Source organism: Catharus ustulatus, chromosome 1 (genome assembly GCF_009819885.2).
Source record: "Catharus ustulatus isolate bCatUst1 chromosome 1, bCatUst1.pri.v2, whole genome shotgun sequence".
In the NCBI taxonomy this organism is placed as follows: Eukaryota; Metazoa; Chordata; class Aves; order Passeriformes; family Turdidae; genus Catharus; species Catharus ustulatus.
Window position 1 is genome coordinate 119,521,789 of NC_046221.1, and position 12,914 is coordinate 119,534,702.

Consider the following 12,914-nt stretch of genomic DNA (forward strand, 5'->3'; position numbering starts at 1 on the left):
AACCAGGGATTTCCTTCCAGACTGACATACCCATATGGATTAAGTGAGTGGACAAATACAGAAATTTTTAAGCATGGCAGTCATTACAAATTCCAGCTATCGAGATAAACTGCCTTGAAAATAATTACTTTTTCTTAAAAAGTAAAAATAAAAATTTAAAAAAATATATTTGGAGGTAAATGTCAAACCAAAAACCCTACTCCCCTACTCAAACCTTCCTGTGATCTCTGAATATGTCAGATATCTAGATATTACCCCAGGCTGTAAGCTGCACTGTTTCTCAAAGCTAGAATTAATTAACAGGCATTGACACCATTACAGCAGCATACATTTATGAGACCTGTACTTACTACATCTGTTTTGATCATCTCCCATTAAGTGAAATATGAGAACCTAGAAAAATTTCTACATGATTTTTTTCATTCTTATTCAATAAGATAAAAAATGATGGAAATATTTTACAAGCTGGTAAAACAACTAAAAATTTGAAAGCATACTCTTCTTGTAGTTTTATAGTCCTTTCTTTTTATTTTTTTCCTAAATGACAGCGAACTTATTAATACTATTCCTTGCAACTGAGAAAAAAACCTTTACTGATACTTGTTGCACATGCTCAGAAATCTTGCCTTTAAATACAAAAAAATTGAAAAGCTTGTATTATATTAGAAAACCTTCAGCATCCTTCTTCATCCTTCACAACTTCTACCCAACTCCAAGCTCTTGTAATGAGACAATTCTCAAAATAACTTATTTAGTCTTTTGTTGAGCCTCAGAGGAAGACATGGCCCATGAAGCTGCTGGGAATATTCAACCCCCTGGTGAATGTTCCCATCAACCACCCTGGAACCTGTCTGTAGCACCATTGATCCCAACTCACCAACTCATCTGTAGCCACCAAGACAGCACCAGAACCTCCATTGTGTCTCCCATTCAGTGAACTTCCAAAAATACCTTAGAACTCAACCAGTTTATCTTAGTTTTGCAGACAAAGAGTTTTGCAAATAGGCATTCACTGTCAGTTGTACTGGATGATGACTACCCAGCCATCAGCCAAGACTTGCAGGTGGCTTAGAAACATGACATAGGAAGATCTGTAGGATCAGTCTGACCATGCAATCAGTACAGGATTTATCTACAATTGGGCCAGTATTATAAAAAACAGAAAAGAAAAAATCTAATGAAAGACCAGTGTGATGTCAGTTTGGATAACAGCCTGATATAAAGTTTTTTCACTCTTCTTATACCAAAGAGCAGCCAGCCCAAAGTCATTCCAATTCATATATTCCACGGACCTGTTTCACTGCTACTCAGGAACAAACTAAACATAAACAAAAGTCCTGACAAAGAGGAACTTATTAAACAGTTAGCTCATAACAACATAACATTGGTACCCAGAAACTGAGAAGTTTATCATTTTATAGATCATCATTATCTATTATTGTAAGTGACAATTTTTGAATGGTGCTCTGAAATAACATTCTTTAAATAATTTGATTTAATTGTGTAAAAACTAAAATAAACTATGTTTCTCCCTATTCTACACAATGAAATCTGTTCTCAGTTCAGTACACATGAAAGAAACAGAGTGTAAAAATGCAGTATACTGTCCTTCAAGCATAGTTAAATTGGAAAGTTTTGCTGAAATATTTTTCTTTTTCCACTGAAAGGGTTTCCTTGCAAAAAAAGGAGATTTTTCCTGAGATTCCTTTGCTATCCATCTCTCCCTGCATATGTACATGAAACTTTTCTGGCTATATATTGCAAAAGGAAATGTGTCATTAAATGCTTTTCAAAGTGCCATTGCTGAGTGTGTTGGAAGTATTTTCTGTGCTCTTCATGAATGACAGGCTGCACATCCCAGGAATCAGCTGCAGTTCATTAGTGCTACAACAGCACCAAACCAGATGACTGTTCCACAGGGCTCTTCAAAGGCAGAGATAATCAGCCAGCTCTCACTGATGAAGGAAAAGATTATTCCTTCAGATTTTTTTTCAGAAAAACAAGTTGTCAGCCCAGGAAAAGTAGAGCAAAAATAGATTTCTAAGAAACATGGAAGCACTTACAAGAAACTTCTCTAAAGTGGAAGAGTAGGGAATAGTTAGCTGAAAATTGTTCTGGAAAAAAAGATCTCTGTTTTTCCTTGATGCTTTGATTTATAATTGGTGGAGGGTTTTAGGGAAATCTAACATGGGCTCAGGAGCACACAATACCTGGAAAGGGTGCACAGAGACTCTTTGCTTGCAGGAAGTATACTTCAAGATTTCTCACAGGTATTCATATTATGCACTTTAAATTTGAATGGTATGAGTGGGTTCATTATTACTAGAAGCTCAATTTCCTCTAATGCTTTCCTGTATGACTAGATTTTCATCAACAGAAATTGAAACAGTAGCTTAAAGTCTTGCATGAACTGCAATATTTTTAAGGTATGGATTGGGAAAGGTAGGAGTGGGACCTTCTTAGATCTTGTTTATTTAGAACCATTCTGAAACTTAGTTATACTTACACTAAAGAACAGGATAGTCCTGACAAAAACAAATAAACAAAATCAACAAACAAACACACCAACAGCAAAAACAAACCAACCAAACAAACCAACTAAAAATCCCAGAAAAAGACATTTTTTAAAAGTACAGTAGTTTCACGAATACAAGCCGCACGGATTATAAGCCGCACTTCCGGTGCCTCGACAATGTTGCTGTCTTTGTCAATAGATAAGCCGCACCCCGAATATTAGCCGCACTTTCGTTCGTCGCGAGAATCCGTGCACAGCTTTCACAAATTGGCCAATTAGTAACAGGATCGCGGCATAGCGGGCTTTACTGGCTCGGGGCGGGGCCAGGAAGGCTCGGCCCGCTCATGGTTGCCGACGGGGCCGGGTGGCCCAGCTCAGCGCCACGGCTCGGCAGGGCTGGCCGGGTGGTGCTGCCGCCGCCGCCGGGCTCGCTGGCCCCCCTCTCCCGTCAGCACCGCCCCGCTGTCGCGTTCCCTAGCCCTGCCGGCGGGCTGCCGCCGCCCGGCTCGCCGGCCGCGCCGCGCCGCGTTCCCTAGCCCTGCCCGCCGCCGCCCGGCTCGCCGGCCGCGCCGCGCCGCGTTCCCTAGCCCTGCCGGCGGGCTGCTGCCGCCGCCGCCCGGCTCGCCGGCCGCCCCCTCCCGTCTGCACCGCCGCCGCGTTTCCTCGCCCTGGCCGGCACTGCAGGCCCCCGCACCGCCGGGCTCCCCCATGCTGCTGGCCCCGATTCTGCTGGGCTTCCCCCGCTGCCAGGCAGCCCCACCCGCCGGCCTTCCTGCTTCTGCCATGCTCCCCTGCACTGCTAGCCCCAGTTCTCCCAGGCTCCCCCGCCCTACTGACCCGGCTCTGCCGCCCCCCTGCCCCGCCCTGCTGGCTCAGGCTCTGCCGCCCGCCCCCCACACTGCTGGCCCCGCCTCTGCCAGGCTTTCCCACCTCTGCCGGGGCCGGCCGGGCTCCAGCTTGGCTTGGGACTGCCGCGGGCTCTCACTTCCATGTTGGCAGCTTTTAGAATTTTGTTAATGTATTAGCCACCCCGGAATATTGGCTGCACTTCCGGGTTTCCACCGAAATTTTGGTCAAATTGGTGCGGCTTGTATTCGTGAAATTACTGTACTAGGGAATGTTTAACAAAATGCTCAATAAGTTCTCTAAAACAAAATTGCTAATTTTAAACCTGGCACCACAAATACTTTTAGATAGCCTTAGAATTAGCATAGAATTTTGGAGGGGAGAGAAAACTGTTCCTCTGCCAAATCTCACTCCTAAGAACTACAGAATAAGACGTGAACAGGTACCTCAGAGTATTTGAGCATAAATATGACTGGTTTCTGCATGCACTGCCACAGCATCCCACATCTCCTGAGAGATGTCTGACAAGCCATCCCATAGCCCAGGACACTGGTAGTACCAAAGCAAATTTGTGCAGCCACATGATACAATAAAACTAAACAGACATTGGAAGAACAAGAGCATGCCTCTTTTATTAGCATGCTCCATTGAAAAAACAATTGAAATCCAAACATCACATGCTCTTTCTGACGGACCTCAAACCTGAGAATCTGGCACTCCTACTATAACATTCTCACGTCTTCTTTGCTTTTTCCTTTCAATTTAGAGAGGTAAGACGTCAGTAACGTTCATAACAAACTACAAACTGCAAAGAAAAATCCTTCAGGCTGGATAGACACAATCCACATTTCCTTTGTTTCTAAACTCAGTTCAGATAAGCCTGTGACAAGAGATTGCTCAGCTGCAGGAAGATTTGTAATTAGACATAATTAGCACACTACAAAATGCCCAAGACATCCTTGAATGGCTATCAGACAGTAGCACATTTGACAAGACATCCAGTAGAGAGGGATGGATGAAGAAAGCAGACTCCATGCAAGAAACCAGGGATCAAATTGGGTCCAAGCCCACAACATTTCTACTACCGGGTGCTTTTATCTCATACACACAGAAAAATGTTGGTCCACACTGAAAGGGTTTCCAGCTCAAAGAATAACAATACACAATAAAAGAAAGGACCCCTCCCTCCACAAATGATCACAACTTTAGGTATGTCATCTGAAACATGAAAAGCAAAGTTGTATTTGATGCTCATTCCTGCTAAGGAAAAAATAACTTCTGGTTGGACTGAGAACTGTCAAATCTCAAGCAAAATCGATTTTGTCCTTGACAAAAGACATTATTTCTTCAAGGTTGAAAGCATCTTTTTTACTATCTGTACTCTTTTTACAATTTGTATCATTGCTTCACAGGAATAGCAAACTCTTCATTTCTACAGCAAGCAAAATATACCATTAATAGATCAAATATGAATGTGACACAATCCAAGTGAGAGGAATACTTCCTAAATTATATGAACAGAATGTTAAAATAAAAAAAAATAACCCCAAACTTTAAAAAAAGGTATTTAAAATTTATATCTGACAAAGCACTGCCTAGATTCAAATGACAACCAAGTACTGATTTTTTATACTTTTCCTTTAGTTGTTGTTTACCTTCTGTACAGATTCCCATACAGTTCACTAGAGAATTGAACAACATATTGCAACAACGCAGAGCACTCAGCTGAAACAGTTGACACAATGTCAGACTCACTGTTAGCAAGCAGCTATTTTGCATATAAAACCCCTGTTTATTACCAAAATTTTTCTAGATCTTCTACTGTTCTGATCCATTGCAAAAAAAGAAGATTTAGGGATCTCTTAGGTTACTATGGGAGCTCATGCTCTTTGAGGGACTTTACTGCATGCAATGTGCATGTGTAACCAAATTAATACTGAAGAAAAAAGATAAAATTTTGAGTAAAAGTAGTTTTGCATTTAATTTTAGTTTATTTGGTTTATCTGTTTATATTTAAACAGGCCTAGTTTTGCACACTAAACAGAATAAGGTTACAGCTTATATTAATGAGTAAAGCAAACAGGGTTAATTGCATGCATACAAATCCTTACCTAGTGTGCTATTGGGTAGTTTTCAGGGCTCGGTGATTTTGTTTTTTTTTTTTTTTTTTAATGGTAAGTAAATCTGTTCCAGAACAGAGGTTTTATCAGTTGCTTCTTCTTTTTCTCAGGTCACAGTCCTGAAAAATGGCACACTGTGGGAGTTCAACACATTTCTTATTATACATCACAAACCTTTGTTACCATTAAGTTAATTCAAATATTTTAAAATTAATCTCTCTGCTCCCAGAGGTTTCCATTTTCTATATGTATTCCACCTTCTATGGAGGACACAGCGTTAATTATCTTTCAAGATACCACATTAATACTGTGCAAAGCACTGATTAATCGTACAACACCAACAATAAAGAGAAGTGCCAAGATAAAACCATATCCCTTCTTGTGAAAGGTATGAACCAATGATGATTACTATGGTAGGTCCCTCATGTGCAGCAGCCTGGAGGGGGCTAGTGCTCCCCAAATGACAACTCTTGACCAAAAAAGCACTCACAGGCATCCTCCAAGAAAACAACAGTTCAGTGATTTTCTCCACAGAGTTTCCCCCCATTCTCTTCCATAGTGCACCATATGTACTGTCTTCCCAGTGCTATTCCACTTCCTGCACTACACATTTCCACATTTCTTTCAGCTGTGGACAGCACCTCACCAGGTCCCTGGTTCTGGCAGGGCAAACTGCGCTGCCCAGGACACAGGCAGAATTTCTATAGGAGATTTCCACAGAAGAGGCTCCCCCATGGAGGAGTAATGGGCAGGGTCTGATTTTAAGCTGTAAGTGCAGGGACTGTGCAATGAGCTTGACATGTTGGCCCTTCATGAATGATCAGTGACTCCAACAGTACCCACAGTAACATCAGCACTTAACACCAATATAACCCACAGATAACTTTTTAACTAAGGCACTCAGCTGTAGGTATATGCTGTGACTACGAATTGCTATTTCTTTTTCAGGAGAAGTAAGTGGGTGTGAGAGGGTGAAATTTCCATTGATCTGAGAGCTTCAGGACAGAGAACTTGAAAGAACTTCCCACAGTGTTGTGGTTATAAAACTTACTGCTTAGTAGCTACAGGTAATATACTCTATTCGGGAAGATTAGTTCAATTGTGATCAAATCCAACCCAAAGTTTTTTTCATTCCCCAGTCATTTCCTGTTCTCCATTTTTCACCCTTCTAATGAACTACTGCTTGCTTCCCAGACTCAAAAAAACACATCAGACAGACCTCTATCAAGGCTATAAAAACTAGAACAATGATCATAAAGTTCTCAGAGATGCTGTAGCTCTTTCCTGAAAACAAACACCTTAACTTGGATCATCCTATCCACACAGAATGGGTCAGGAAAACAAGGTATATTTCACCACAATCATTTTTATCAGTTACAATCAAACTAATTTTGATTATAAACAGTTCACAAGGAGGTGGCAGGCTCAAAAGTCTAATTGATTACAAACACACAGTCTAAAATAATAGTAATTTGATAATCCCATGCTGCTGTAATCATTATCCAGTGTTCCTTGTTCATATTACCCTCCCACAAAACAAGCATTTCCAAGCATCCCCTTCTAATGTACAAACATAAGGAGAACAAAAATTACATGTGGGAGCCTTAACTAAATGACAGTAGAAGTAATCAAGCTGAAAACCATCTGCCATTACTGGCTGTGCAGTGAAGTTTGCTCTAAAAACTACAGTGTGGGAGGCTTATCTTGTGAGCAGAGAAAAAGGTATCCTGGCAAGGAGAGCCGCCAGCGAATCCCAAACCTTCAAATGCACATCAGCATCCTCCACCAGCAACTACACTGTGTGGCCCAAAGCCTGCTAACCTCTATACTTCAGCTTCCTCGGACATGAGGACATTACCTGCTATTTATATTAGCACAGTATCCAGCAGCTTTTTTATTCAGTCACATGGTGCAGGAAACAAGCACTTCTCAGTTAAGCAGACAATTTCTTTATCCCCTTGCTGCTGCTTTTTATTCTGCTGAGAAGTCCTGCCAGCATTAGGATCTTTGGAGCTGCTGCACTTTCACCTCTGGTATTTCCAGAAATTCAAGAATTTCAAGGTTCTGCTGTGACTTTTTAAAGGGAAAGAGCAAACAAAGGTAGAGCTTCTCCTCTGCTGAAAAGTAATGAAAGCCAGGCTGGAGAACTCAGCTGTGCACATGCCTACAGGAAAAGGGGGCAAATATTACTGATGCCATACTGTCTTGTAAGAGGAAATAAGCCAAACATGGTCTGCTTCCAAAATTCCTCACAGATAGTGTCAGTCTCAGGTTGTGATAAGCAAGAAGCTATCTGCCTTCAGAGCGTAAAAGCTACATCACATTCTCTGTAGAATGGGCAGGTAATCCCCCTCTCATTGGCTCTTGTTCATTCTTCTGTCTTTCACCTGCTGCCTTACCCTGTTTTTCTCCAATAAGAAATCAGGAGGAAAGCAGATCACTGACTTGGTTTGTCCTGCACCAGGATCTAGGGCCAGCTGGATAATGTCTCATTTAGGTAACAGAATGCTTCTTATAGAGAAGTTCTCTTTGTAAAGGCATTTACCAAAGGGGTTAAGTGCCACAAAGCATGTTTTCCCAATGGGTAAACTGAGGTATGGACTAATGACATGTATAGTAACATAACAGACCAGGAAAGGAATCTTCAAATCCCCTCAGATTTCTTGCATCCCTCTTACTAAGATAGGCTGCTTCCTTAGATCTGCTAGCAGAATTCAAAATTTGTGGTTAGATCCACTAAACAACTCAGATCTCACAGTTTTAGCATAAGCATTGCATACTACTCCCTAACTTTTGGACATCTTGCCTACAGATGATAAGTGCTCCCATTGCCAGGCAGCATTTAAAGTTTGAAGAAAATTTTGGAGACGGGCTCTTTGTTTTCAGCTTTGCATTTTCATGGAAATAGACTGGCATCTTCAGAGGAAATTAATATTGTTCCCTTGGATTACAGCATGGAGCATCTATATTTATTCACAGACTCCTGCTGTGCCCCATACAAAAGAACTAATCCAGTGCAGCACTTTCGCCACCTCCAGTCATCTCTTTTAACAGCAGATTTTAGGGTATGCGTGGCAGATGCCTTAAGCAGACCCCCTCTCTCTGTAAGGCCCCCAAATTGAGGCTGGGGCCAAGGGAAGTGCAAAAGCTAGGGAGAACATTCAGCTGAAAGGAAATGCTGAAGAAAAGATGGGACTGGAAGGCAAGTCTGAAATATTACAGTTCTAGGAACAGGGTATTGCATTGTGTCTGACCATTTATCTTCATTGAAACTGAAAGGGCTGAGCATTCACCTGATAGAGGCTTGTACTGCTCCTTTCTCATGAAGAAAGTGCGAATGTCAGCACTTTCTTTTCTCAGTAGTTGAATTACTGCAGGAACAATTTTCTATTATTTTCTCTGAGGGAAATATGCTGTTCTGGTGTGAGATGGTGTGGTCACTGTGAACCCTGGCTAGGGAAGGGCTGGGCAGACCCTGTATTAAAGCAGGAACTGGTGGCCAAATCAGCACTTGGTGACTGCGAGTTCATCCCAATCCTCTTTTGTGGGCATCCACAGCCCTTCCTTCCCCCTCATCTCTGCATCTTTTACCCCTCCATCTTCTACCACCCTGTCTATCTTTTACCTGTTGGCAGCCAGGAGGCAACAGCAGACTCTTTATTGACTTGAAGGGAATCAGGACTGTATCTTTTTCAGGTACTCATAAGTAGACACCTGCTTTTTGTTCTAGTATCATTTACATTATAGGTAAAATACAAGCCAGAAATTTCTATTCTGCCTATTCTACTCTGAGGCAAAGTTTCTAAAATATTTACTTCTAGGATGTCAGAGAACAATACAGTGAGAAGCTTAGTGTTCAGCTCTTTTCATTAAAGATTTTATCATCTTTTCTTAGCCATATCCCCAAGTTCTAATTAGGAAATGGTTTTGACACAGAGCTTTAAAAATTGTCATAGCAGCATAGTTGGTGTTCTTGCCATTCTTGTTTGTGACTAAACACTTTTAACAGCTTTTTCAATCTCTTTTTTTTTAATATTGATCCTGAAATCTCTGAACAGCTTAGCAGCAAATCAAGGCTGCATCATTAAAGGCAATTAACTTACAAACACTATAATCTCTGGAGAGAAAAAAAAACCCAAAAAACCAAAAGATAAAATCTGTACCTCACAACCTCACACAGCACATGCAAGCAAATGTAAATTTTTCTCTGTGGTGCCAAGATCATAGTGGGGCTTGTTTTCCCCAGAAGGGTTAAATAGATGAACTGAGACCTGGTGTCCTGCTACCTGTCCACCCCACAACCAAGATAATTTGTGCATACAGTATGGGAACTAATAAAACCAGCCCCATATATTGAAGCCTAAGAGAGGAAAAGATGGCTATCATTCACTTCCATAAATTCTCCCAGTATAGAATTTAGATTTCTTACTTGTCAGAAGGGAACTTCCATTGGACACCTTCATCTTCCCGGTTTTGTAAGAGCACTTGTATCAATATCTTGTGTTGTTTGCAACAACTTCATTCACTTTCTCCAAGGCCTAATCCAGCAGCAGCTTTTTGTGCTTTCAGGACAAACCAAAATCAGCTGCTTTATGATCCCTTGTTGGGACTTGGGTGACAATTAAGTTACCTTAAACCCCAAAGGAGGAAGGTAGGAATTGGAGAAGATATGGACATACAGTATTTTATTTGAGAAACCTAGAGGCAACTGGACACTTGAATACCATTGCAGACCTTTGCTTATATGATTTATTTTTAAATCTCAAGTTGGTATCACATCGTTATCACTATTTTATCCACAAAAAGAGAAAAAAAAATTAAAAATGGGATATACTTTTGTGATCAAAGGGAAAATAGTGTGCTTTATTTTTAAACCAAATTTCTGGAAGCAAGATAAGGTCCTGGAGCTGCATGTCATGATTAAAAAGTTTTAGTAAGAATTAAACCAAACCTAAAATCCTAGTTCTTCGATGTAGAGAAGTCATCAGTGAAGGTACTTAAAATGATGATCCTGTAAGACCTTTCTACAAACACATTCACAAAATTTGTGTTATGGGGAGTAGAAAAGTAGAGCTGTGGAATGAAGCACTAGAGGTTTTCCTAAGAAGATAGCTCATTACCCATTTTCCACCTCTCACATTGTTTACCGGCATTTTGTGATATTTGGGCTAACAAGCCTGACATTTGTGCCCATGCAAATTTCCACTCTGGCCTTTGAACATCCAGTATTCAGGATGTCCTTCCTCTTCTATTACAGCTGTTTGGAAAAGTGCTGGCTTTATTGCTTTTTTCAAGAAAAGTTGAAACTGCATCTGAACAAGATTGTTGCCAATATTCATCTCTGCACTGGCATCATTGGCAAAGTTGAGATCAAGCTGTGGAAACATTATGATAGATCTGGTTTATGCCTTAAATATGACACTTGCTTTTTTGGCCACCATTTCATATTTTGCTCAATTTTCAGAAAGTAAATCAACAACTGCCAGAAACTATAAACTCTTGGGACTGAAAACCTGCCAGTTTGCTGGATAGTGAGATTGGTTGCTTCTGCAAATGCTGAAGGTAGAGATTGGATCTATTTGTGGCATAGCTTGAGTATCTGGAATGGACACGAAAATCTTGCTGGGGCTCTGGGGTAGCAGAGTGGCAAGCACAGCTCTGAGGCAGTTTCCTTCAGGTTACACTTCTTTCTCTGAGAATGCTCTGCAGGGGCCAGGCTATAATGTCACAGGCTTCAGAACATATAATGTGTAATTGTTTCACAACTCAGGCCTCCAGCCTTTGCCTCTGCTCCAGGCAGGAAACAAGCAGTAGCACAGTGCAGCAGGAACAGCAGCTACTGCATTACACATCTGTAAGTCATGTACAGGGATGGCATGTGTCAGCCACGGCAGTTTTCTGCACAGCTGTGCTTTCCTCATGTGCCCAGATGCCCAGTTCTCAACACAAGGTCTCAAGTAAGTATTAGGATGAAGTCCAAAGTAACTTTGGCTGCTGAAGACATCAAATGCCCAATTACACAGCTAGTCAAACCCTTACTGACCCTTTTACAGTGTGGCACCTTGAATGGTTATGAATGAAAAGCTTTATCCACACCATCAGTTCTGGAAAGGTCTTGGATTGCGTTAAAGCACAGCTGAGAAGAAAACCTCTTATATGCCTACCACAGGAATTCCAGAAAATTATTTGATAAAATCATAAAGACTCTTCTGAGACTGACTCCACATTTTACAAATACGTATTTGTATCTAAGCAAGTTACTCAAAGAAATATTTCACTATAAAAACATCAATGTAGATTTTTTGCCTTTCCTAACAGCTGCCAGCACTCAGCCTTTGTTCCCGAAAGACAATGCTGCCCTCTTCTGGTATCCCTGATCATACACAACGTTTTAGCTAAAATTCTTCAAGGTAAAAAAATCATTTTTTAAAGGATGCGCTACTTTTGACTGTGTAGAAAAGAGATACGTCAAGTTTTGAGAAAAACGAGCTAAAAAAAGTAAAGTACCACAAATGAAAAACTTAGTTTTGTAGGCTGTTGATCTAAAAAGGGTTCTACTGTTAAGAGATTACTGAAAGACAATTGTAGAGAATTTGGTAGATGTGGAGCAAAAAGTACAAAGGGAGTGCTTTACAGTGTTGCTTTTACTGACTACAGCACAAAATCACACTGTTCCATTTTTTAAAGGGAAAAACTGAAGGCCAAGACAAACAAATAGGTTAGAAAGATTTAAACCAGGTATTTAAAATGGTTAAAACACAGAGCAGGATCTCCTTACAAGCCAACATATACAAAGACTATGGATTGTACAGGCCAGATAAATGGCAGAAACTAAAGATTTTTAACAAGGAATCCAAATTTGCAGCTAACTTTATGACATAAACTGCACTGTTTATTACTGCTATTTTACATAGCTTTTTACCAATAATTTCCTCAAAGAAATTATCCATCTCTCCTTCTTCATTCCTGCTCTAATACTGGGAAAATGCTTTTTGATCACTGAGTTGAGATACAAAAGCTTGTTTTCATGCCTCTGTAGCTCTGTCACATATATCACATATGACATCGCCCATGGGAGGACAAACACATCAGTCCCTCTGGTTGACCAGCTGTCTATAGATAAGCACTCACTCATTTGTGTTTGTATGGCACAAGCCTAATTTTATATAGGTAGGAGTAACATGCCACTATTGTTGTAAAAAACCCCAACAATTTAACATTCTCACACAATGCTCTAGTGTAGAAAATGGACCCCTGGTCTGAGAGCAGAAAGTGGAGAGACAAGCAGCAGCCAAGGGGATCAACATGTGGGCCACCTTTGGTACTGGAGATTCTAGAGCTATACACAGCTCTAGAACAGTCAGTTTTAAAAAGATGCACACCCAAAACTTGAAACAAAATACAGTATCTAACATATGCAGATTATCACATAC